The following is a 6,000-nucleotide window of genomic DNA, read 5'->3' on the forward strand; positions in this document are numbered from 1 at the left end:
AAGACAAATTTATAGAAACTGAAAGCAGATCAGTGGTTGCCTAGGGCTGGGTGTAGCATTGAGGACTAATTGCAAACAAGCATAAGGGAATTTCGGTGGGGGGGGGGGGTAGGAGGAGGGTTGATAAAAATGTCCCAAAACCAGATTGTGGGGATGGTTACACCGCTCAATCAAATTGCTAAAAATTAGTGAACCATATGCTTACAGTTGGTGAATTCTACAGTACATAAATTGTACCTCAATAAGGCTGTTTCGATGAGTCTAGTGCAATGGAAGGATTGGAGGAACCAGGCTGGTCTGGCAGAGGCCCCTGGGGGCTCAATCTGAAGGGCTCTAATGTCAGCTGGGCGTCTGTACTTACTGTGAGGAGGCTGGGGGAGACAAAAGAAACTCTAAGTCCCGAATTGCCTGGGGCAGCAACCAGGCCAAATAGCCTATTCCTTTATCCTCATAGGTTTATGTGATCTGGTCAGTGAATGGGCCCTCATTTTTAGCTCAAAAAGTATATTCAGATAACCTTATTAACCTTCTAATTCACTCTTCTAGAAGTAGAATTTTTGCTCTTTAAAGTTGTACAAATAAATGAGTTTTTCTGGGTACCTTATGCCTTCTATAAAAATTAACTCAAATATAAAGTATAAAATTGTACAAAACTTAGAAGAAAGCATAAAAGAAGATCTTTATGACCTTGGATTAGGCAAAGAGTTCTCAAATACTACAATAAAAACATGATCCATATATTAGTTTGATAAATGCTGCTAGAATGCAATATAACAGAAATGGAATGACTCTTTTTTTTTTTTTTTGCATGGGCAGGCACCAGGAATTGAACCCAGGTCTCCGGCATGGCAGGTGAGAGCTCTGCCACCGAGTCACCGTTGCACTGCCCAGAGTGGATTTCTTTTTAAAATTTTATTGATATATATTATATATTCATATAACATGTAATCATCCAAAATGTACAATCAATGGCTCACAGTATCATCATATAGCTGTGCATTTATCATCACAATCAACTTTTTTTCTTTTTTTATGAAAAATCACATATATACAAAAGGCAAAAAATTTCAAAGCACATTGCAACAATTAGTTGTAGAACAGATTTCAGAGTTTGGTATGGATTACAAGTCCACAATTTTACGTTTTTACTTGTAGCTGCTCTAAGATACTGGAGACTAAAGAAATATCAATATAATGATTCAGCAATCATATTCATTTGTTAAACCCTACCTATTCTGTATAACTCCACCATCAGCTTTGATCTTTTGGGATGGCTTTTAAAAAAGGAACTTCTTAAATTACACATTTACAGTTCTAAGGCCATAAAAATGTCCAAACTAAGGCATCCAGGTAAAGATATCTTGACTCAAGAAAGGGTGACATCTGCCCCATGGGAAGGCATGTGGCTGGCATCTGCTGGTCCTTGTTCCTGTTTCCATTGCTTCCAGCTTCTAATGCCAGTGGTTTCCTCTCTAAACATCTGCGGGCCTTCACTTAGCTCCTCAGGAACACAACTCTGGGTTCTGGCTTACTTAGTATCTCATGGGAAGACACATGGTGCTGTCTACTGGGTTTTGCCTCACCAGATGTTCATGTCTTGGCATCTGCTTTCTGTGTCAGCACTCCAGGCATCTCCAAATGTCTGAGTCTCTGTTGGCTCTGAAGCAACTGTATTTTCTCCAAAATGTCTCCCCTTTTAAAGGACTCCAGTAAACTAATCAAGACCCAGCTTGAATGAGCAGAGTTATATCTCCATCTAATCAAAAGGTCACACACACAAATGAGTGGGTCAATCTCCATGGAAACAATCTAATCAAAGGTTTCCACCCTATATTGAATCAAGATTAAAGGGTATGGCTTTTCTGGGGGTATGCAACACTTTCCAACCAGTGCAATCCATAAAAGAAAAAAATGAAGCCAACTCACCTGGGACAGAACAGTCTCTTCAATAAATGGTGCCTAGAGAACTGGATATCCATATGTAAAAGAATGAAAGAAGACCCGCATCTCACACCTTATACAAAAGTTAACTCAAAATGGATCAAAGATCTAAACATTAGGTCTAAGACCATAAAACAGTTAGAGGAAAATGTAGGGAGATATCTTATGAATCTTACAACTGGAGGTGGTTTTATGGACCTTAAACCTAAAGCAAGAGCACTGAAGAAAGAAAGAAATAAATGGGAGCTCCTCAAAATTAAGCACTTTTGTGCATCAAAGAACTTCATCAAGAAAGTAGAAAGACAGCCTACACAATGGGAGATAATATTTGGAAATGACATATCAGATAAAGGTCTAGTATCCAGAATATATAAAGAGATTGTTCAACTCAACAACAAAAAGACAGCCAACCCAATTACAAAATGGGAAAAAGACTTGAACAGACACCTCTCAGAAGAGGAAATACGGATGGCCAAGAGACACATGAAGAGATGCTCAACGTCCCTGGCCATTAGAGAAATGCAAATCAAAACCACAATGAGATATCATCTCACACCCACCAGAATGGCCATTATCAACAAAACAGAAAATGACAAGTGCTGGAGAGGATGCAGAGAAAGAGGCACACTTATCCACTGTTGGTGGGAATGTCAAATGGTGCAACCACTGTGGAAGGCAGTTTGGAGGTTCCTCAAAAAGCTGAATATAGAATTGCCATACGACCCAGCAATACCATTGCTAGGTATCTACTCAAAGGACTTAAGGGCAAAGACACAAACGGACATTTGCACACCAATGTTTATAGCAGCGTTATTTACAATTGCAAAGAGATGGAAACAGCCAAAATGTCCATCAACAGAAGAATGGCTAAACAAACTGTGGTATATACATACGATGGAATATTATGCAGCTTTAAGACAAGATAAACTTATGAAGCATGTAATAACATGGATGGACCTAGAGAATATTATGCTGAGTGAGTCCAGCCAAAAACTAAAGGACAAATACTGTATGGCCCCACTGATGTGAACGGACATTCGAGAATAAACTTGGAATATGTCATTGGTAACAGAGTCCAGCAGGAGTTAGAAACAGGGTAAGATAATGGGTAATTGGAGCGGAAGGGATACAGACTGTGCAACAGGACTAGATACAAAAACTCAAAAATGGACAGCACAATAATACCTAATTGTAAAGTAATCATGTTAAAACACTGAATGAAGCTGCATCTGAGCTATAGGGGTTTTTTTTGTTTGTTTGTTTTTTACTATTATTACTACTTTTATTTCTTTTCTCTATATTAACATTTTATATCTTTTTCTGTTGTGTTGCTAGTTCCTCTAAACCGATGCAAATGTACTAAGAAACGATGATCATGCATCTATGTGAGGATGTTAAGAATTACTGAGTGCATATGTAGAACGGTATGATTTCTAAATGTTGTGTTATTTCTTTTTTTTTCTTTCTTTCCGTTAATAAAAAAAAAGGAAAAGAAAAAAATGGGTGTTTTACTTCATTGAAATTAAATCACTTTCTCCATGATAGACTGTGTTAAGAGAATGAAAAGACAAGCCACAGATTGGGAGAAAATATTTGCACATCTCATATCTGACAAAACACTTGCATCTAGAATATATGAAGAACCCTTAAAACTCAACAATAAAACAGATTTAAACAATTCTCTGCAAAATATTTGGACACTTTATAAGAGAATATGTATGGATGACAAATAAGCATGTGATAAGATGTTCAACAACAGCATTAGGCATTAGGGAAATGAAAATTAAAAACCACGATGAGGTCTCAATATCTCATTCTAATAGGGTCACACCTATTAAAATGGCTAACAACAAGAAAAGAAAGTAAACAAAAACAAAAATCAGTCAGTAGACAATACCAAGTGCTGGTTAGGAAATGGAGTCACCAGAACTCTCATACATTGCTGCTGTGAATACAAAATGAGCTAGCCAGTTTGGAAACAACTTGGCAGTTTCTCAGTCAAAGAGATCCAAACTTAGACACATCATATCAAACTGTGAAAAGCCAAAGGCAAAGTGAGAAACTTGGAAGAAGCAAGAAAAGAGCAACTTACTACGTCAAGGGATCCTCAGTAAGATTAACAGCCAATTTCTCACCAGAAGCCATGGAGGCCAGAAGGCAGTGGGATGGCATATTTGAAGTGCTGAAAAAAAAACCTCAACTAAGAATTCTAGAACTGACAAAATTATCTTTCAAGAATGAAGGAGAAATGAAGACATTTCCAGATAAACAAAAGCTGAAGGAGTTCATTACCAGTAGACCTGTCCTAAATGAAATCCTAAAGGAAGTCTTTTGGCCTGAAATGAAAGGATATTAGACAATAACTCTAATCCACATAAAGAAATAAGCAACATCAGTAAAGTTAACTATATAAGTAAATATAAAAGTCAGTATTAATATATTTGGGTCTGTAACACCTCTTTATTTTCCTATGTGTTTTAAAATGCATAAAACAATAATTATAAAACCATGTTGAGAAGTACTCATTGCAGGGCGATGTAATTTGTTACATAACCTGGGGGGGGGGTGGACGGAGTTATATGGGATCCAAGCTTTTCTAGTCTATTGAATCTAAGTTGATATTAAATCAAACTAGACTGTTATAAATTAAGATGCTAATTGTAATCCCCAGAGCAACAACCAAGAAAATAACATTAAGAAATAGAGTAAAAGATGTGAAAAGGGAATCTAAATGGAACACTAGAAAATATCTAACATGAAAGAAGGTAGTAACAGAAGAATTGAGGAAAAAATATGGCATATGAAAACATATAGTAAAATAGAAATAAGCCCTTCCTTACCAGTAATCATATTAAATGCAAATGGATTAAACTCTGCAACTTTAACATCATTAATCATTAGGGAGATGCAAATAAAACAATAGTGATCTTTTTCACACCCAGTAGGGTGGTTACAATAATAATAAAAAAGGAAAATAAGTGTTGGGGAGAACGTGGAGGAATTGGTAGCTTCATACATTACTGGTTGTAATAGAAAGTGGTTTAGCCACTGAGGAAAACGGTTTGGTTGGTCTTCAAAAAGTTAAACACTCAGATGGGTTCAGTGGTAGAATGGGCACTTGCCATGCAGGAGACCCAGGTGCGATTCTGCCACTAAAAAAAATAAAAAGGAAAAAGAAAAAAGTTCCATGTAAAATTACCATGTGACTCAATAACTGCACTCCTAGGTACATTTACCCAAGAGAACTGAAAGTATGGCATCACAAAAAATTTCTACACAAAAATTCATAGCAGCATTACTCATAAAAGTCCAAAAATGGAAACAACTCACTAATGAACAGATAAACAAACTGTAATTAATACACACAATGGAACGTTGTTCACCCATAAAAAGGAACGAAGTACTGATACATGCTGCAACATGGATGAACCTTGAAAATGTGCTAAGTGAAGAAGGCAGGCACAAAAGCTTGCATAGCGTGTGATCTTATTTATATGGAATATCTAGAACAGGTAAAGCCATAGAGACAGAAAGCAGTTTAGTGGTTGCTAGGGACTGGGGTGAGGGGGCAATGAGGAGCGTTTGCTTAATGGGTACAGAGTGTTCTTTTGCAATGATGAAAAAATTTCCAAATCAGAGAGAAGTGGTGGTTGCACAACATTGTGGATGCATTAAATGCTGCTGAATTGTACACCTTAAAGTGGTTATGTGATTTGTTATGTGAATTTCACCTCAATAAAAAAGCATTTTTAAAGAGTGAATTTTACTGTTGTAAAAAAAAGTATATTTGAACTACAAGAGATTTTAAGTGTCTCGAGAGTAGACTCTGTACCCCAATCATCTCTGTAACTGCTCCCTATCCCTCAGAGAGAGCCTTATGCTTGGTACTTGCTTATTAAAATAAATGATAATTAAATAAAAACTCATCTTCTCTGGGCAAGCATTAGCATCTTTAAGGCAAATGCTCTTCCATTCTGTGACTCTGAATTGACAAGAGGTGGCTATTTATTTGTGATTGCTGGTCTTCTCTAACAGCAAGGACACGCTGACTCGGAGTGT

The sequence above is a fragment of the Tamandua tetradactyla genome, chromosome 23 (assembly GCF_023851605.1).
Source record: "Tamandua tetradactyla isolate mTamTet1 chromosome 23, mTamTet1.pri, whole genome shotgun sequence".
NCBI classification, from domain to species: Eukaryota; Metazoa; Chordata; class Mammalia; order Pilosa; family Myrmecophagidae; genus Tamandua; species Tamandua tetradactyla.